Source organism: Capra hircus, chromosome 18 (genome assembly GCF_001704415.2).
Source record: "Capra hircus breed San Clemente chromosome 18, ASM170441v1, whole genome shotgun sequence".
NCBI lineage: Eukaryota > Metazoa > Chordata > Mammalia > Artiodactyla > Bovidae > Capra > Capra hircus.
In genome coordinates this window covers 60639965-60661774 of record NC_030825.1, presented here as the reverse complement: position 1 = coordinate 60661774, position 21810 = coordinate 60639965, and the positions used below count along the sequence as shown (strand labels likewise).

The 21810-nt window shown below is 42.7% G+C and overlaps 1 long non-coding RNA gene and 1 pseudogene across 1 annotated transcript; one reads left to right on the top strand and one right to left on the bottom strand.

Annotated features, from left to right (window-relative positions):
• LOC108638034 lies at positions 1203-19467 on the top strand. Its single transcript, XR_001919557.1, has 5 exons — positions 1203-1331; positions 3233-3291; positions 12461-12539; positions 13825-13907; positions 19125-19467. It is a non-coding gene; the product is annotated as an uncharacterized LOC108638034 (long non-coding RNA).
• LOC108638032 lies at positions 17385-18321 on the bottom strand (annotated as a pseudogene).

Below are 21810 nucleotides of genomic sequence, written 5' to 3'. Positions count from 1 at the left end.
TTAACTAAACTGTTGCTGATGCTGCATGCTTGTCACCTGGGTGCTATTGATCATTCTGCCTCCACACTTAATTTTGTAGCAACTTAATGACAGAGCTTATGTAGTGGAGTGATAGCTTCAGTGATGAACCATCATTTGTTTTTTTTCAAGGCATAGCTACTTTCCTTTTTTATATTTGTATGCATTATAAATGATTGTCTTTTATTTTTGTCATTAAGTTTCTATTTTATGTTACTCTTTGTATTTTATTTGCAATATGTGGGCTGGTTGGTTAAGAAAGTGCCCCCACCCCTATGGTGGAATTGGTGATCAGTACTTTTTACAGTTCTTTATGTATTCTTGATGTTAAGCTATTACTGAATATATGCTTGGCAATTTTTTTGGTCTTATAGTGTACATTGTTTTTTCACTGCTGAGGATGGTTTACTGCACAATATTTGATAATTAGGATGTGTGCAATTTATCTCTTTTTGTTTTGTTGGCATCAGCTTTTGGTGTTGTATCTGATAAATCATCAGTGAATCCACTGTCAAGAATAATTTTTAAGTTATCCATACGAAATTGTGGATGCTAGGTACACTTGATAATTGTTTCACAGTATACGTATCATTTAATTTTTCTCTGTAGCTTAAACTTACACAATATTTGTCATTGTAAAAGTTGCTTATACAACCCCCTGTATGTCACTGTTTAAAGAGTTGAGTTTAGGAAGGGAAATAATTAAAACACGTTGGATAAAAGAAACAATAACGCAGTTTATCATCATTTAAAGTGTCTTGCTCTTGGAAGGCTGTGCTCAGTGACCCAAATGATCACATCCCTTAAGTCCTCCATCTCAGACACCCAGGTACTAACCCTGAGTTTGTTGAACTCAGCACTATGCTAAGTTTGCTGTTTTGTAGGGTGTGAGTAGGGAATGGCCCATTTCTATCCGGGCAGAGTTTTGTATTTGTAATATAGAGACTGGTCTCATAACTGCCCGAGTTCCCAGATCCCTGCATTGCTTCAGCCTCACTAGCAGGATCTGAGCACAACATGCTGTGAAAAACAGCTTTTATTGAGAATAAACCCTTTTAGCCTTAAGAGGAAGTATCTCGTCTTACGACATAACTTGGAACTTTTACCTGAGCAGTGTTACAGACGGTAACTTATTGCTGTCAAGGTAACAGGCCCCGCCCCCTCCGCGGCCCGCCGCTCCCAGGAGCAGTGCGCACGGCGGCTGCTCTTCCCGCTCCTGGTCGGAAGCTCTAATACAAAAGCCCTTTCACAGAGTCGGAAGTTGGAGAGCGCGGAGCCGAGTTCCCCGAGCGGCGCCTAAGCTTCCTTCTAGAGTAAGTTTGCAGAGCTCGCCACCCCTTCAACCCCCACCTCCGCCCCGCTCACTCGTCCTCATGGTGTGGGAATTCTCAGCGACCTGAAATCCCTGGCACCCGGTGCTCGGCCCCGGATAGACGCTGCCGCTGCGGCCCAGTTATCTTTTCGTTTGGGTTTTAAGTGTTTCTGAGGTGGTTTCGGGCCTCGGTGCGCGTAGACACCGCCTCTGGCGACATTTTCCTGCTTAAAACCCTTTTTAATCTCTGGCCTCGCCAAGTAAAGCCCTCTCTCGCGAGTTGGAGTCGCGCCCCGCCGAGTCACCTTTTCGACCCCTGGAGGCAGAGCCCGTCGCCCCCGCTCGCGGAGAGGCTGCGCCCTCTGCCTGGTCCCGGGATTCCGGAGAGCCCGCCCGCTCCTGAGCCCCCTCTCTCCCAGCCCCTCTGTCCTCTCGTCTCCTCAGGCCGGTCCTTCTGCCCCGCAGGCCCCCCTTTCCCGTCAGCCCGTTCCTTCACCCCGCGTAGGGTAGGTGACCTGGGCCAGCCATGTGACAGCCAGTGCTGTAAAACAGAGAAGTATTAGTAAATTAGAAAGCCAGATCTCCAGGGACTGGGAAACAGCATAGGGAGCACTGCCCTGTCTCAGTGATGGGAGCGGGGAGGCGAAGGGCGATGAGGGGCGTCAGAGGTCGAGAGCCCCTAACTGGGTTTTGGCCGGGTTTGAGTCCCGAGTTTTGTTTTCACCCGCTTGGAGTCCCGCCACATGGGTTCAAGTCTCAGTCTGAGGTGGCCGGTTTTATCATGGTGCTGGCAGAGGAAGAGGTAAGGAGCAGAGGAAGAAAGGGCTGGAAGGAAGCATAGCCACATGGCCTGCCAGAGAGTGGGGAGGAAGGGAGAGTCACAGCGAGAGGAGGGGAGTAATCTGGAGCGCAGAGAGGGAGCCGAAATGGGGGAAGAAAGAGGCAGACATAGGTATGGATTTTTGAAAGACTCAGGAAGGTTGGAGAGAGAGCGTTTCGAGGGGAAACGAATTGCAGCAGCCTGGGACAGGACACATGTGAGAGAGGAAATAGGACAGGAACAGCAGGAGAGCAGAGGGGGAGAAAAAGAGACACTGAGACCCAGATGAAATAGGGAGATAGGTGAACAGAGGGGTAGGCTCGATCCAGGTGTGGCCAGTTATTTGGATACAGATGATTTTTTTAGTTATACAGAGGAGGATGAGAATTTCAAAACTCCTGTCTATAAGGCTTGTGTCTTGTTTTATTAGTTGTGGCAGAAGATGACTTTCATTTGCAAACCCTGTTGAGCCTGGGGCAGTGGCTTGATTCACTGAGGTGTGAGTGACCCCCTTCCCTTGTCCTATCATAAAATAGAGGTCAGGGAAGAAGAGACCTGGGGCAAGAAATGACTGACTCTAGACTGTCACTCTGTGGTAGCGTTTTTTTGTTTTAATGAAGTTTTTTGGCCGTGCTGTGCCCTGAGCTCGGGAGTTGTGGCTCCTAGGTTCTAAAGCACAGGCTCAGTAGTTGTGCACAGGCTTAGTTGCTTGTACTTGTGGGATCTTCCTGAACCAGGGATAGAATCCATGTCCCCTGCATTGTCAGGCAGATTCTTATCCACTGTATCATTATTGGGTAGCATTTTTAAAGGAACAATTTTTTTAAAAAACGGATTCACATTTTCTCCTTTCTTTATGTATGGTGCTTTTTGTAGCTTGGAATAGGTCTTAATTCATTCAGTTTCTGTACTCATTTTTAACTTCAGAAATAAGCTTTTTTAGTTTCCAGTATTCTAGTCTTATCATCCTTTTCTAAATATGATTATTCTCCACATTTTTTTAAACTTTGACACCAGATTTTTAGATTAAAAATAATTCTGTTTGGTTTTTTTTTTTTTTTTTTTTTTCAAATTTTTTTCAGATTCATTCCTTGCCTGAGTGCTTTCTTCCCTTCATCTCATACATTTGAAATTTTCTTTGGTAAGTAGTAAGTCATCTTAGACTATTTTGTGCCATACTTAGCAAAAGTGTCACCTCGTTTATCAGTTCTAATGAGTTAAATGAACCCAGAGCCTATTATACAGAGTGAAATAAGTCAGAAAGAGAAAGACAAATACTGTATATTAATGCATGTATATGGAATTTAGAAAGATGGTACCAGTGATCCTGCATGCAGGGCAACAAAGGGAGACACAGATGTACAGAACAGACTTTTGGACTCAGTGGGAGAAGGTGAGGGTGGGATGGTTTGAGAGAATAGCACTGAAACATGTAAATTACCATATGTAAAATAGAATGATCAGTGCAAGTTCAATGCACAAAGCAGGGTACCCAAAGCCAGTGCTCTGGAACAACCCAGAGAGATCTGGTGAGGAGGGAGGTGGAAGAGGTTTAAGAATGGGGGGGTGCTGCTTCTGCTGCTAAGTCGTGTCAGTCATGTCCGACTCTGTGCGACCCCATAGACGGCAACCCAACAGGCTCCTCTGTTCCTAGGATTCTCCAGGCAAGAATACTGGCATGGGTTGCCATTTCCTTCTCCAGTGCATGAAAGTGAAAAGTGAAAGTGAAGTTGCTCAGTCGTGTCCAACTCTTAGTGACCCCATGGACTGTAGCCTACCAGGCTCCGCCATCCATGGGATTTTCCAGGCAAGAGTACTGGAGTGCGGTGCCATTATCGTCACTAAGTGAAAGTGAAAGTGAAGTCACTCACTCTTGTCCGACTCTTTGCAACCCCATGGACTGTAGCCTACCAGGCTCCTCCCTCCATGGGATTCTCCAGGCAAGAGTACTGAAGTGGGTTGCCATTTCCTTCTCCAGGGGATCTTCCGGACCCAGGGATCGAACCCGGGTCTCCTGCATTCCAGGCAGACACTTTAAACTCTGAGCCACCAGGGAAGCCCGTTATAGTCACTAGCAGTCTGTTAATGAAGGAAAGGAAGGTTTTAAAACTCAGAATGGCACCAGGCCCCTCATCCATAAAATGCATTTTGGGATAATCTTGGCAGCAGATGATTCATTCCAGGCCATAAAATGATTAACTTGAATCTTGTAGAAGGGCAAATTACCATACAAATAGTTTTGTTTACATAGATTAGGGGAACAATATCTAAGTATAATGTACTGGTTTGTGAAGTAGGTTCTCAGCCATTAGGCGGAACTGACTTGAAGACAGAGTCTGGGGTAAGTGCATAGTCCATTCACATAACTTAAGACAAACATTTCCATAAGAAAAATGGATTGGTTAACTCAAGGTTTGAGAATAGTTAACTTCAGGTGCAACAGTCATCAGGGCAACAAGTATGTTAAGAGAAACCTCGTTTTAAATCTGTATAGAGAAGGAAAAATATATCGCTAGTTTGTTTCCTCCTGCCGCTTAAGAGAGATAAAAATGTCTGACACTTACAGCCTATTTCCTCCATTTGGAGACCCTGGCTTTCCTGCCTGTTACCCTTTCAGTCCCCCCTTTTCTTTTAGAAGAATTATGTTGCCTAGGGAAAAGGGGCATCATTCTTGTTCCATAACTGCTTCCCAGCTGACAAGGGGCATTGTCCTTAAATTGGTGAGGCAACATATTCTCCTAACCCTCATACTGAAGATGTCTGATCCAGGGTCCCCAAATAGCAGCTGGAAGCAGCTGCAGCAGTAGCAGGAGTTTGAGCAACTATTGCAGGAAGGGGGACCCTTCAAGAGCTCCTGAAACTGAGATTTTGTCTAACACTTGGAAATGAATTGTCTGAGGAGACACATGTGCTGACAAAGCAAGAGATTTTATTGGGAAAGGGCACCTGGGTGGAGAGCAGTAGGGTAAGGGAACCCAGGAGAACTGCTCTGCCACGTGGGTTGCAGTCTTGGGTTTTATGGTGATGAGATTAGTTTCTGGGTGGTCTTTGGCCAATCATTCTAATTCGGAGTCTTTCCTGGTGGCACATGCATGGCTCAGCCAAGATGGATGCTAGTGAGAGGGATTCTGGGAAGTGGACAGACACTCCATGTCTCCTTTCGACCTTTCCCGAACTCTTCAGGTTGGTGGTGGTTCATTAGTTCCATAATCCTTATCAGGATCTCCTGTCATAAAATAACTCATGCTCATAGTTACTATGGTGCCTGGCCAGGGTGGGTGGTTTCAATCAGTGTGCTTTCCCTAACACAACCATTTGTCCATATGTCACATTATGTCCATAGTTAAAGTACAAACTGTTGCACCAGTCCATTTTAGGGTTGGTCATCAGATGAAGAAGAGGCATCACATATGATGGTTGTTGAAGGTATTCGCAGACTTGGAGAAAGTCTTTTTCTTGAAGTGGAGATGTCCACCACAAAAGCCTTTCATGATGAAGAGGGGAGCGCTCCGCAGACCCAGCAGTTAGACCAATTGTGGAATGCAGCGTAGGAGTGAGCCCAGGACAGGAAGGCATTGTCTTGAGGATCAAACGGCACACTCAGGATTTTTGGAGTCAGCAGAAGTAGGCTCACATAGATTATCAAGCCCGTCTGAAAAGTACAAAGTAGAGCATAGCAAGTAAAGATGTAAAGTGAAGTCACTTAGTTCTGGTCAGGGTGCCACCTCTTAACTCAAGTGTGATGTACCCACGAATCAATTCCTGGCACTTTGACAGCTGTGGAAGAAGAAAGAATAACCTGGTAAGGGATTTCCCAGAGAGGCTCGAGGGATGGGCCCCAGATCCCAATGTTTTTAGATCCCAATGTCAATAGACTTGGGTCATGGGGTTACATTTGATATAAATGCCAGTGTAACAAAAGCCTAACCTACAACAACCGGTAAATCTACCTTATTTACATGCTAGGTGGACAAGATCCGTGTTTCAATGGTATGAGTATATTGCTGCCTTATTTGTACCCTCTATAGGGACAACAGATACCATGATTGAAGTAGAGGCCTTGACTAATTTTACAAAACAGGTCCTCCTAGATAGAACAAAAGCCATCCAAGCCTTAAAAGAGCAACTCCAAATGAGAAAACCAGTAATTCATAATAGAATGGCTTTGGACATACTCACAGCTGCTCAAGGAGGGACATGTGCTATAATTAAGGTTGAATGTTGTGAATACATTCCTGACTTATCTGGCAATGTATCGACTGCTTTAGATGACATGAAAAACCAGGTAAAAACAATGTCAAATAAAAACATTCCTTTCTGGACTTCGGTCCTATCTCGGGTGAAGGGTAATTGGTGGAAAACTGTATTTAACACTGTTACAGTTGCCTTGATAGTTCTGCTTTGTGGACCCTGAATTTTACAATGTATTATGAACTTTGTAACCTGAAGGTTGATGTCATTCTCCCAAATTGGTCGGAGAGCCAGGGTGCAATATATCCCTATGAATGATGCTCATAAAATGAGTTAAGAGCATCAGGAGGGGGGAATGAAGAAGGAATTCATAGGGTCTGGACTCCATCTTAGGTCTGTTCATGCTGATCATGCTCAGCCACCTTTCCAATGGACTCTGAACTCTGTGTTTAGTGTCTGTGAAAACAGGATAAGACCCCCACCAGACAGGGGAACCTTGTCATATCTAGGTTACTCATTGCCTAAGAGAAAACATATACTAATCACCCCTTCCTCCAGACAGGCCATAAATTTTTCTGTATCTATTGGAGTGTAACCTTGGGTTTATTGATTATTGGCTAATTGTTTGACTGTTTGAGCACATAGCACATGAATGATGGGGTTATTGGGATTGTATTTCCCTTGGTTTATGTAAGTCTTAAGGAATTTGGAATGGTGGGTTCAGAAACGTACACATGGAGTATAAAAGATTTTCACAAATGCTGGTCAGGGTCCTTGGCTAAGAGGAGACACTGCCTTGGGCCCGCTGGTGTAGTAAACTGCACTCCATTATCTGCATTGTCCTTCTGAGTGAGTTTGTTTCCCGGAACATGTGGCTACAACAATAGGTAGGGGATGATTTAGTATGGGTTTAATTTTCTCAGGGTCTATGGCCCTAGTCCCTTCTGATATGATTAGGCCCAGATATCTAATAGATTGTTGACAAAGCTGAGCCTTTTCTCTTGATGCCTTATAACTGCAGCCTGCCAGAAAGTTAAAGAAATCTTCTGAGGCTCCTGAACAAGCTTCCTCTGTCTCAGCACAGAGCAAAATATCATCTACATATTGTAACACCACCACTTCAGAGGTATTAAAGTTTTGTAGATCCTGTGACAAACTTTGTCCAAATAAGTGAGGACTATCACGAAATCCTGGGGGGAAAACTGTCCAGGTTAACTGAGAAGCTGGCTGCGTAGGGTCTTCAAAGGCAAATAGAAATTGACTTTCCTCCGCCAAAGGCACAGAATAGAAAACATCTTTCAAATCAATTACTGAGAAATATTTGGCTCGTTCAGGAATTTCAGACAGTAGAGTATAAGGATTAGGCACCATGAGGTGTAAAGGAACTACAGCCTCATTTATTATTCATAAATCTTGAACTAGTCTCCATTTACCATTTGATTTCTTTATACACAAAATAGGAGTGTTACATGGACTGTTACAGGGAACTAATAGTCCCTGCTCCTTTAAAGTTTTGATGATGTGTTTTAACCCTTAACCTCAGGTTTCAGTGGATACTGCTTCTTATGTGGAAATAAGTGGGACTTTGAGCTTGACAACTACAGGAATAGCATTTAGTGCTTGACCCACAGATTTTCCATCAGCCCATACTCTAGGATTTACATTTTGTTCAACTAGAGGGAGAGAAAGGGAGGGCTCCATATTTATGAAAACAGAGGCATGGACCTTGTTCAGTATATTCCTCCCCAAAAGGGGTGAGGGAGACTCTGGCACAATCAGAAACTCGTGTGAAAATAGCACAGAATCTCAGTTACAACACAAAGAATAACTGAAATAATACCCTTTGGCTCGTCCAGACAGTCCCATTATGGAAATGGATCGGGAAGGAAGTGGGCCAGGGGCTTCAGTAAGCATGGAGTAAGTTGCCCAGTATCTAAAAGGAAATCGATGGATTGGCCCCCCACAGTTATTAATACCTGGGGTTCCTCAGGTGTAATTAGGACAGGAGCTTGTGTGGGGACTCCCAGGCACCTTCAGTCCTGATTCAGAAATGTCTTTTTAGATTTGTATAGAGAAGGAAAAAAAATATTGCTAGCTTGTTTCCTCCTGCTGCTTAAGAGAGAGAAAAATGTCTGACACTTGCAGCCTATTTCCTCCCTTTGGAGACCCAGTTTGTTTCCTCCTGCCGCTTAAAAGAGATAAAAATGTCTGACACTTGCAGCCTATTTCCTCCATTTGGAGACCCCTGGCCTTTCTGCCTGTTACCCTCTCCACATCTTGTAATAAAATAGACTTATTTTCAACTGTGGTTTTACCAAAGACATGAATTGTGTGTATGTGTTTATGTGTGCACACACAAATGGATATTTCTGGTCTCAGCTCTTTACCAGAGAATGACGGAGGTATGACATTAGATCTTGTGAAATTAAAGGCATTTCTTTGAGAAATGGGAAAATAAAAGAACATTTAACATGATAAAACCAACGAAGTGCTTCATTCTTTCCTTTCAAAAAGAGAAAAAAAAAGACACCTAATTTAACTGGTTAGTCTAATGGTCTGTTTTCTCCATTTTCGATGATCAGTGGAAAAAAAGTGAGCTGTGTGGTGATATGAAGATGTTTCCCTCAGGTCCCACTTGTAACATGCAGATGAGAGACTAGACCGGAATCTCTGAGCATGAAAAACAGTGACCCGTGAAATGATTAGCCAAATTGGCTGTGTGTCTCTGTGTGGCAGTTCTGGTTTGGAGGGAGTTTCTCATGGTAATCAGAATTGTAAATAGATTCCAGTCCTCCCTGAATGAAAAAGGAAAAGGAAAACTGTACAATGGAGGCAGGATCACAGGCTCAGAATTAGATGACTTCTATGAATAAGGCTAAATCTGAAGGGAGATTTTTTTATATCCTGACGTTCAGACCTCCACTGGCTTTCATTTGTTCTTGGGTCAAAAGCTTGACTCCTCACTGTTTCCCCACAACCCTCTGTCAAGCTCAGGGCCCTGTCAGTGTCTCCAGCCTCATCCTGGGAGTTGACCCTTTGCTCATGGTTCAGCCTGTCCTGGTCTCATTTACCTTTTCTCTGTTTCCAAATACCAAAACCATTTCTGTCTGACATTGTAGTTCCTTTTCTCACCTTCAGGTCACCGTGCCTCAGGCCCTTTGTCACTCTTCAAGTCTAGGCTCAGAGAGGTCTCCCCATCCCCTCCTAACAGTTTCTCTCATGTTACCCAGGTTTATTGCCTCTGTATCAGTTGCCATCAGCAGAAATTAATGCCCTTCTTCATGGGTTATGAGTCCTTCCTGGTTCCCCTCTTTTTAGGGCTCATAGTTTTCCTCTTCTTCCCAGCGTGGCTGCAGTACCTGTTACTGGAAATGTCTTTAGATGACAGGACTATGGGTTGGGCTGAATAATCCTCAGGGAAGACCAAGAGAACAGGGCAGGTGATGAAGATGTTTCCCATGTTCTGGACATTTCAGCTGTAATTGATCTTTACCCCATGTGACTACTTAATTACTCAAAAGATGAGCCAAGAAATATAGGAAGTCCTGAAAAGCCCTACAGAACTGGTGTCCTCAAGCGGTGAGCTAAGATGTCCCCATGTTTCGTCTGCTGGGTTTCATCCTCTGCAGCCCCCAGATCTAAGCTCTGTCCAACCAGGACCAGTCACCATCGTGGACAGCAGCTTTGCCATCTAGGAGTTCATGTGCTCAGTGTCAGCGTTGTGATTTCAGTGCACTGAGGATGAGCAGAAATCCAAAACCTAATGAGGCAGGAAGGAAACGCTGCCCCCTGTGCCCCGCAAGAGCTAGAATATCTTCCAAGTAGGTGTGGGTGGAGAAAACAGGAGAGAGTGAGACCTGGAGACCCTTCCTTTGAGACTTCCTCATCTCAAATGCCTTGGTACGTGGACTCCATAATGTCCCCAGGTGGTGGCAGACTTTCCCAGAAGGGCCAGTCTCTTGATTTTCATACTGCATGTGCAGTGTCCTTTGGGTGGTAGCTCGTGGGCACTCCTCTTATGATCCCCTTTGCTAGGAAACCCCTGTGTGCTTTAGTCTTCCTTAGGCCAGTCATCAGAGAGGAGAGGTAGACAAATGGGGAAAGCGGAGGGAGCCTGGTGGGGTCTGCAGGATGGTTGTGGCAGTACTTGGGGGCATCAAGGTGAGCTCAGTGAATGGAGCGTGCACCCATCCCAAGTGTAGTTGCAGGGACAAGGGGTGTGTGGATCTGTTGGAAGAGAATGTCTCCATTCAGGCTGGAGCACCAGGAAGCTGGTTTGTTGGAGAGCCCGCATGGAGTGGTTTGAGGTTCTACTGCCTGAGCTCGTGTTCCCCAGGACAGCAGTGCTGAGGCTGACATTTGCCTGCACAGGTTTGATTTGACAACTCGTGACCACACGTGAGCAGCAATGAAGGACTTGGAATTCAGCCAAAAGATGTCTTTTCCACTGTTAGAATGTGGCCTGGGCTGAGCCCGCAGGCATCTGTGGGTGCAGGAGGATGGGAGCCTTGGGCTTGAGGAGCTGGTTCTAGCAGGTGCCCCCAGCATCCACTCCACTCCCAGGCTTTTGTTGGCTCTTTTAGCAGGCAGGCACCGTAGAGTAACATGGAAAATCTCAGGTCATTTTTATGCATCAACTTTGGTATCATTGTGTACTTGGGGTTGCCAGTGCAGAAAGGTTCATGTGCATTTGGGAAGATACCAAGAGAATCTGGAGTGTTTCCTTGGAAGATGCTGAGGTCTCAGTGGGCCATGTGCATCATTGCAATTATCCCTCTTTTTCATAGTCTTTGGAGATTTCAATGTTTGACCTGGATCACTCTCTGTAAATGAAACTATGGTGTCTTGTGTCTGTGGATCCTTGGGTGTCCTCTTTTGTATTTTGCCTCATGCATGAGCTATCAGGGCTTGGGATGCTTTGTGTTTGTATAAGAGGGTTAGAGGCTCATTATGGGCTCTGGACACTCTGTTGGACACCATGAAAGTTTGCAAGTTTGTTTCAGTCCCGCTGGGAAAATAGGAGCACTAGGTTAAGATCACAGAATGCTTGTTATAAGGTGGTCCTGCTCGGTAGGAATCTCTGGGCCCAACCTGAGAAGAGTCATAAAGTCCTGTGACGTCGGGGAGGATGGCTCCAAAAAATCAGAGGGCAGCGATGCCACAGTGATCTGCAGCCTGGAGGCTTGTCCTCTAGAAGATGCAGCTGCAACTATCTTGCTGCCAGGCTGGGTTCTGTGTTATCCACTCCTGTCCCTCCCAAAATAAGCACACATACAGCACAGTACAGAAAACATGTAATCTTAACTGCACTGTTGTTGGTAATGTAAATGGTGCTGCTATGTTGGAAAATAAAATGGAAGTTCCTTAACAAATTAATATAGAACAGGCCTACAGTCTGTCAAACCCATTTCTGACAGATATCCAAAGGAAAAGCAATCAGTTTTTCAGGGATATGTCCACAGTCCCATGAGTGTGACTGGATTTGCAGTAGCCAAGGCATAGACACAGCCCAGATGTCTCTTGACAAAAGAATAGGTTACAAAAGTGTAGTATAGAAATATTTATTATATACTGTATATTCATGAACTATTTTTTCTCTGTATATAAATATAAAAATCAAGAATCCTGCATTTATGCTAGAATGAGTGAACCTAGAGAACATTGTGCCAAGTTAAATAAGCCTGACAAAGGAGGACAGACACTATGTGGAAACTAGAATTGTCAAACTCATAGAGCCATCGAGTAATAAGGCTGTTACCAGGAGGTGGGTGGAGGGGGAAATGGGGCACTGGTAGTCAAAGAGTGGAGATTTTCTGTTGTAAAATAGTGAGTTCTGGGGATCTGAGGTACTGCATCCTGCCGGTAGTGTTTCTTTATCCTTGAAATTCACCCAGAGAGAAATAAAACAGTGTAGTTATATGTGGAAGTGTGACTTACTCCACTATAATAATTATTCAGTGTATGAGTCTATCACATGATCACTTTATACCATTTTTGTTAGTTACACCTTAGTAAGGCTGGGAAAGAAAAAGAGAGTTTGGGGGTGCTTTTCTCCTCTGAATGGTGCTCAGTCCAGGCTTCATGTTTCATTGATGACGCATTTTGCATACACGTGCCAGAGTCCAGCTCCAGCAGCCAGGGAATCATCCTGAAGAGATGAGCGGTGTCGGCGGAGAATGATGCAGCCTCTGACTCAAGGTACGGGACTACATGTTTATTTCAAGCTTTAGCTTCTCTTTTATACTTTGAGAAAAACATTAAGTCAGAGGTTTGGCATTTTCAGTTTCCCCTCACCCAGATTTATTATCTCCATAAAACCTTGTTGCCCTTCAAACAGAGTTTCTGCTTCATCGATTCTCTCAGAATCCTGTTTACTTTAATTTGTGATTATATCGTAACTCATGCTAATGTCTGAGCTGCATACCACATTCCTCAGTTTATTTATTATCTTTTTAAATCGTGTTTGCCCCTAGCATCGTAAGTTCACTATCTCCTAAAAAGGCTTCTAGCTATTAATATCTCTGAAATTCCTAATGTATAAGCTATAGTAAAACATGCTAGCACTACCACATTCCTTAAATTTTTAGCTTCTAAGTATTCTTAATTATTCCTAAACCCTAAATTTGGCAAACTTCCGTTGCCATAAACATTTCCCAAACAATTAGATTTCAGATAACCATCCTTCCCATGGCCTCAAGCTGCGGCCTACGTGCTCAGCCTGGAACACTCTTGTAAAGATCCTTGAACAAATGTCAGTGGTTAACTTTATGGATTATTCTCTGGGCACAACTGCAGAAGGCTTTGTGCCTTCTCATGCTCCTTTCAAGGACAATAAGCACCTTAACATTCTTTTCAGTCAACTCAACCAAGGAAAGAAAAAACAAGTTAGAATCACAAGCCCTGACTCCTTCATCCCAGGTCTGAGCCTGCAGGACAAGAAGAGGGGCTTGGGGCCGTGCCTACATTTTCTCAGTAATGCCTAATGCAGCTCCCGACACACGTTTTGTACCCTCTGACCAGAGATTCCCCTTCAGATAGTTTGTGTTGGTCCACAGCTTGAGAATGTTTAAGATGCCCCAGTTGATTCCAGTCTGGATCCCTTACTGAGGATCAGGACTCTTGAGTCCTCCCAGTCCTGAGGGCTGAGATCTGGCCTGAGAAGGGGATGCTCTGTTCTGAGTGGGGATGGATCAGGGCCTGCTGTGTGACCTGAAGGAGATTGCCTGGTCAGTGGAGGTGCCTCCTGCTGCTGTGTACATGAGGCCTCACCAGGAGGGGAGTGTGATCTAAGGGAAAGTGTGGGAAAGTCCCATGTTGGTCTCTCTGCGGAAGTTGACTGTCCTGAGTCCCTCCTGAGAGAGTGGCCACAGGGGACTGTCTGTTCCTCATGGTGAGGGCTTCCCTGTGTGTGTGTGGTTGGGGCTCAGGAAGGGGATGTGTTGACTGTAAGCATTAAACAGCATGTTTTCAACTTTCATGATAGACCTCTGAAGACTCGTGTTGCCTGAGGAAGCCCTGAAGTTAAGAAAGAGGAAAGAAAAGGGGTGAGGCATGGCTCTTACTCAGGTAAGGTCATATTTAGTCTGTCCTAGCTGAAATGCCCTTCTCTGGACTCACTAATCGTGTCTGACTCTGGAGTGTCCTGTGTGACTCCTGTACATGCACACTCACCCGAGGCCTTCCCTCAGCCCTGTCGTCTCCACTTAGATCCCATCTCCCCATGACCCAGTGACCTGGCCCTTGTGAGGAAGCTCCCCTGGGCGCCGTCCAGGGCAGGGCTTCTCACCCACGGCTTGGAAATGGGGTCTCAGTGCTGTTGGGCAGCAGGGAATGCTTAGGGCCTATCTGGATGCGCTGTCTGCTCTCTGTCAACCAGGGTAAGGAAACTGCACGTGGATGTCAGGTGTTAGTATGCACAACAGCTGGTAAAATCTGGGAATCAGATCAATGGAGCCTGTCCTTTCCCTTTTGTGTATCTTGACATCCTTGTGAATATACCTTACATATACACAAAGAATTATTTCTGAGTACTGTGCTCTGTTCAGTTGGTTTGTCTGTTTTTATACCAGTACCACATCACCTTGATTACCTTGTAATAGGTGTTGAAATAGAAAGACCTCCACCTTCCTACTTCAAGAGTTTTGCTGTTTGCTCTTTGAATAGTTCTAAGACTTTCACCATGTTTTTTTCTGCTTCTACAAAGATTGTCATGGTAATTTTGATAATGAGTTAATTGGTTGATTGACCCTTTGTGTAGTTATTAAAGAATCTGTTTTGATATAGCATGTTTCTTTTGTAATCTTTATGATTTTTACTGATGAAACTTCGTCATGTGGAAAAGAAGATACGGTTACTTCTTTTTAAATTTTGGGACCTTTGATTTCTTTTTCTCATCTAATTGCTCTAAGGGTTTCAGTGCTTTCTTGAACCGCAGTGCAGAGTGTGCATCCTTGCCTTCTTCTTGACCTCAGAGGAAAAGCTTTCTTTCATTCTTTCCCAATTGCTGTGCTCTTTTCATAATGGCATTTATTATGTTGATAATCGTATAATTTATGGTTTGTAGTTTGTTGAGTGTTCCATCTTGAAAGATTGTCAAATTGTTGTTGAATGGTTTTTTTTCTGCATCGAGTTGATCCTGTTTTTTTTTCCCCCCTTTAATCTGTTAATGTAATGTGTTATGTTAGTTCATTTTTGTATGTTGACTTCTCCTTGCCTTATATGAATAAAATCCATTTGGTCATGGTGTCAGTTCTTTTTATTTATTTATTTAAATTATTTTAATTGAGGGATAATTGCTTTACAGAAGTTGTTATTTTCTGCCATACACCAGCATGAATCAGCCATAGGTTTACATATGGCCCCTCCCTCCCATCTTCCTCCCTATCCCACCCCTGTACGTTGTTAGAGAGCCCCTGTTTGAGTCCCTGAGTCAGTCAGCAAATTCGCACTGGCTCTCTACTTTATATATGGTAATGTAAGTTTCCATGTTACTCTCTCCATACATCTTACCCTCTCCTTCCTCCCCTCCCACCTCCATCTGTTCTCTGCGTCTGTTTCTCCAGTTCTTTTAAATGTGTGTTGAAGTGGGTTTGCAAGTATTTTAATTTTGCATCAGTATTCATCAGGGGTGTTGGTTTCTAGTTTTCCTTTCTTGTGTCTTTGGGAAATCAGCAAACTATTAGAACCATGCTTGCTCCACAGAATTAGCACGATTAGTGGTAATTCTTCTGTAAATGTTTGGTAGTATTTGGTCCTGTATTTTTCTTAGAGGTTTCTAACTACTTTTTAAATCTCTCTAGTTATAATGGGCTTCCCTGGTGACTCAAATCATAAAGAATCTGCCTACAGTGCAGGAGACCCAGGTTCTATCCCTGGGTCGGAAGATTCCCTGGAGAAAGGAATGGCTCTCTAGTCCAGTATTCTTATCTGGAGAAATTCCACGGACAAAGGAGCCTTGTGGGCTACAGTCCATGAGGTGACAAAGAATCAGACACGACTGAGTGGCTAACACTTTCACTTTCAACACTTATCAATTTTTTAAATTTCTTAATAAGTAAAATAGTTTGTATGTTTCTGAGAATTTGCCAGTATCTCCTGTATTCTGTCATTTATAGTCATTATCCGTCATACTACTTCCTTGTCTTTTTGACCTCAGTTGTAATCACTCCTGTTTCATATCTGTTTTTAGTTATTTGAATCTTTTTTTTTTCTTGTCCTTAGTCAAGGTGGGGGTTTTCCTATACAGTTTTTTCAAAACATCAACTTTTGGTTTGTTGATTTTTATATTTTTCTACTTTCTATTGTATCCCTGGTTTAATCTTTCTTATTTACATGTTTCCTTCTGCTAAACTTGAGTTTAGTTTGTTTTCTGTTTTCTGCTTCCTAGAGGTCTAAAAATAGATTTCAGATTTAAGATCTTTTTTTTACTGTAAGCATTTAACAGTTCAGACTTTCCTTCTAGTACAGTGTTCTCTCTGTGTTATAAATTTTGTAATGTTGTCTTTTCGTTTTTATCCATGTATTTAAAAATTTCCTTGTGATTTTTTTTCCTGGACCCATTTGTGTTGTAAGAGTGAGTTGTTTAATGTTCACATTTGAGGAATTTTCTTTTTTTTCTTGTTTATTTTGTTGTTGTTAGGGAAGATACTTTTATGGTATCAATCTCTTAAAATGGTTAATTTTGGCCTAACATGTGGTGTCTCATAGAGAATGTTTTCTGTGTCCTTGAGATACATGTGTTTTCTGCTTTTCTTGGGCTGTGTGATCTGTACATGCCTGTTCAATGTTTGCTTCATTTTTCTGAGATATCTTATGTTAGATGTATATATATTTTCACTTGTTACAGCATTTTGGTAAATTGACCGTTTTATCATTATACAATATTTATCTCATTGCACTTTCGTTTTTCTTCAGTTTGTTTTGTCTGATATAGCAGTCTCCCCTGCTCTCTTTAGGATGGACTGTCTTTTTCCATCCTTTCACTTTTCACCTTTCCATGTCTTTAGGTTTGTGAGTACTACCTGTTTCAAGTCTCTGACAAACTCTGTGTCTCTTGCCCTGGTTTTTTCCCTCCTGTTAGTTCTTCTAGTGGCCCCTGAAAGACAGGCACCCTGGACAGCTCCTTTCATGCCACTACAATTTCAGAAGGAATGTATTGAATATTTCCTTCCTATCATGATGTTTCTTCAGATAGTCTTGCTTAATAACTATATTTTTTCCATATTATTTTTGCCATGATTTTTAATTCTCCAAGAAGTTTTTTTACTTTGCTATTCTGATAAGTTTTTTTTGTCATAATCTAATGACTCTTCTAATTTCAAATCACTGTTTTATTAATGGAAAAAAAAAGCAAAGAAAGTCTTTGGCTTCTGTTAATGCCTTGCTATGTAAATCTAAATGGATAAAAATTTATATCTTTGTATATGGTAATTTTATTATGAATTAAGTTCAAGTATTCTTTTTTTTTTTTTTTTAATGTTTTTACCAGTTTTCTTTTGGTAACCTAGTGTAGAATCCTGTTGACAAACTCAGCTGAGTGCAAAGGATACATTTTTATTGTCTGAAAGATGCTGAAACACATGTGAATAAAAGGATGATATAAAATTGTCCAAAAAATCTGTCAAAAGATGAATCCTCTCAGGTCAATTAGTTTTTATAGATAAGCATGCATGTATGTGCAAGTCTGCAGTTTAGGTAGAAGACGTCATGATTTAAAAACTACATATCACCTTTTTTTTTCAGTTGATATTATGTTATCAGTATAATCTGCAGCGTTGAAATTTTCTAAAAATCCTGTTAGTGTTTTAAGTAGTAAATTACTAACAGTTGTGTTTCTGTATTCACGTCTATAAGACCTTTCATGCCATTCCACATTGTTCACCTTGGACTTTTTTTTTTCATATTAATACAATATTTATTTGTTTTCCTTCTGTCAAACCCTGAGCCCAGCACTTTCCCCAGATTGCCTGGGGATTTACAGGAAAGGGAACATACAGGGCAGACACAGGAGAAAGAACTATGGGAGGTGGAAACAGCTGCTTCACATCGTGAAGAAGATAAGCTAGACCACCAAGAGGCAAAAGAGCCCCATGGCCTTTGAGAGGGCCAAGCCCATGGTGTAGAAAAGCTACTGTTTCAGAGAAGGGTTCCTGGCATAACAGTGATGAAGCTCCCAAACACAGTCCCAATTCCAGGCCCGGAGCCAGCCACCCCTGCTGTGGCAGCTCCAGCTCCAGGGAACTTGGCTGCTGTGTCAAAGTCCTTTGAAATGGCACTGGTTTGGAAGCTGTGGCTAAGAATAAGTGAGATGGTCCAGGGACCTGGGGCTGCCAAGCTGCTGTGGCTCTCATTGGTCAGTGTCTCCAGTCCTTCACCACCACTGCAGACAGTGATCACTCAACAGGGGGGAGGTTCTCCCGATCAGGGAGGGGGTAGAGCCTAATTTGGCACAGGTGTCCATTTTCAAGGGATGAAGGCCTGAGGCCCAAGAGCTGCTCCCCCTGCAGAGAAGACAGAGGGGCAGGGAAGAGGCTCACCTTCGACTTCTTTCAAGTTTTCTTTAGGAACCCTCTGTCAAAGGACTTGTAATGTTCTCTGTATTACTTCGCTGTTAGATGCTTAAGCTTCAGTTGCTGAGCCCAAGCTTCTGAGTTCGGGTGCTTCATGTAACATTTCTTACCTTCTTGATCTGAGTCAAGTTTCTCAGAGTGTCTGTGACACAGGTTTTCTTCTCTAAGGTGGGAACAGATGGTTCTTTAATGAGCTATTATATTGATGACAGGTTCTTGCCTGTAAAGTACTTATTTAATGTTTAGAGTAATACTACAGTAATTTAGAGCAATAGGAAGCCTGCAGACACTTTTGGTCCTTGCTGCTGTTATCTACATCATACCTGAAAATTTTGACCTTTCCATTAAAAGTGCCGTGGACTTTGTCATCTCTGAAGACACCACTCATGCTGTACCTCATCTGGATAATCAGTTGCACTCACTGGGTAGAGCTTTATTTTTATATATTTTATAAAGCTCAACAGTGTTGAGCTTTATTTTTATATATTTCATGGATTTTGAACAGTGATGAAAAATCCATATTAATTGGAGGATCTCATAAGGTCTTAGCAAAAAGCATAAGAAATTAAAATTAGAGATGCATAATTTCTCCAGATACCCCTGCATGGATCTGTTAGTTCAACCAAGTCAATCCGTACCCCCTACTACCTTTTCTCTTTTGCATGAAAATGAGAACTTTTCATGGCCCTTTTGGTGACACGTGGTTTCATTTCAGGAACGACTGACCTCTGCGGATGTGGCCATCAACTTCACTCAGGAGGAGTGGGAATTCCTGGACCCTGCTCAGAGGGCCTTGTACAGGGACGTGATGCTGGAGACCTACAGGAACCTGCTCTCTGTGGGTGAGGATGACTTCCTTCCAGAGCTGCCCTTGGGTATCTGCATTTTTTCCTGTGTGCCCCTTGGGAGGCCCTGATGTCTTTCATCTGAGAGTTCTGGTTACTGGGGCATGACACAACTTCGCAAAGTTAAACTGACCCTCTTCAGATGCTGTGTCTGTTTCATGTCATATATGAGGTTGTCCCAGAGCTTAATTATCTACAAAGCTCACTGGCAAATGTTAACAAAACAATACCAAAAAACCCGATTTCCTATTTTCTACCTTTTGACTTTTGGCTCAGGGTTTAAAAAAATCCGCAGCACTTTAGATTTCTTTCTTCTGATAATGCTGAATGTCTAATTGTTTGTTTTTGCTTGCTTGTTTACTTTTTTTTGGCTGCACCATTCTGCTTGTGTGATCTTAGTTCCCTGACTAAGGATCAAACCTGCACCCCCTGCATTGGAAATGCAGAGTCTTAACCACTGGATCACCAGGGGAGTCCCAGAATTTCTGTTTCTGATCTGAATATTATCTCCACATTGGAGCATGAGAAAAAGCTCTGGACAGTGGGGAGTGATGTAAAAGTAGCCAAAACTACAACACATAAAGAAAAACGAGTATCTCAAAAGGGCTGTTTTTTTCTGTTTAGGAGTGGGACAAGTTGGTGGATTGGATCCTCTGTGGTTGTTACTTAGGAAAATGTAAGAGTGGGTAGAGAGATCGTCTCTTTGATCCTAGATCCTACGAGGGGAGCATATGTGAGTCTCGCAGGCTCTTAGCTTGCCATCTGTAGGCTGAGCGCATGGTCCCATCTCAAGATGCTGTAATGTCTGCCCTTCATGTTGTGTTAGTTTTACTCTTGTGCTGCTCTACCCCGTCTGGGAATGTCAGCTGTTCCTGATGTTCCTTTCTCCTTACTTTGTATCATTTTGCCTCTTCAGTTTCTTTGAAATATATTCCTGAGGGTCTGAAAGTTTATCTGATTTCCTTGCTGTGATAATCCACCTATGTTTAATTGGCAGCCTCTGGTGAGTCTCTGTGGAATGGATTTAGTAGGTAACAGAAAACTGTGATGGAGACACTATTTCTAATGTTATTTTCTTGCTCTGTACAAAGTCAGCACTTGATGCTATCCAGTAGAGTGATCAGTATGTTCTAGGATGATGAGAGAGAAAGTATCACGAGAGCCTGATACGTCTTTCCAGGTTATTTTCTGGCTTTGGAGACTCTGTCAAGGGCACCATGACAGTGTTGTTGCTGTGTATCAAGGACCATATATTTTAGCCTCTGTAAATGATATGGGAATTTATCCCAGGACAACTTTGTCCAAGTTCACATTCTCATATCTATGAGGCTATTGGTTGCACTGTTGTTCTGTGCATTGTAAATATTTTTAAATTTTATCATTGAGTTCAAATTTCTGTGTTACTCTCTGTATTTCTGTTTTGTATTTGCAACACGTTGGATGGTTGATTGGGGAATGGTTCCTATGGTGGAACTGGTGATCAGTCCGTCTTAAAATTCTTTATATATTCTTTGTACTCATTTACTATCAGATGTATGATTTCCACATATTTTCTCTTTTACTGTTGATTGTCTTTTCAAACTCTCTGTACTTTAATGCAGAGTGGTTTATAATTTTGATATAGTTCAATTTATTAATATCTGGTTTTATTTTGTGGCCTGTGCTTTTGGTGTTATATCTTTTGGTGTTGTATATATTGTGGGTCCAATTTCCAGAAACATTTCCTGCACGTTTACTTCTAGGAGTTTTATACATTTGGGACTTAGATTTAGGTCTTTGAATCATTTTGAGTTCGTTTTTGTCTGTAGTGTAAGATAATGTCCCAAGTAAATTCTTTTGCTGGTGGGTATTCAGTTTTATCAACATGTCTTGTTTCATAGACTGCTTCCCCCATTTAGTAGTTTTTACACCCTTGTGAAACATCTTTGGAACATCTCTACAAGAGGTGTTTTTGTTTTAACCGTTCTTTTTAGGTATGCGGCTGCTGCTGCTGCTAAGTCCCGTCAGTCGTGTCTGACTCTGTGCGACCCCACAGATGGCAGCCCACCAGGCTCTTCTGTCCCTGGGATTCTCCAGGCAAAAACACTGGCATGGGTTGCCATTTCCTTCTCCAGTGCATGCGTGCCAAGTCGCTTCAGCTGTGTCTCACTTTGTGTGACCACGTAGATGGCAGCCGACCAGGCTCCTCTGTCCTTGGGATCCTCCAGGCAAGAATGCTGGAGTGGGTTGCCATTTCCTTCTCCACTTTTTAAGCATAGTTAATTTACAATTTGGTGTTTCAAGTATACAGCAGTTTGCAAGATACCAAATATAGTTCCCTGAGCTGTATCATAGGTACTTATTGTTTATCTATTTTGTATATACATTAGTTTGTAAATATTCAGACTCCTAGTTTATCTCTCCCTTTCCTGCCCCCATCACCATCCTGTACTATCCCCTTTGGTAACCATAAGTTTGTTTTTTATTCTGGTGAGTTTATTTTGTGAATAAGTTCATTTGTATCATTTATTTCAGTTCAACATATAATATCCTATGATATTTGTCTTTCTCTGTCTG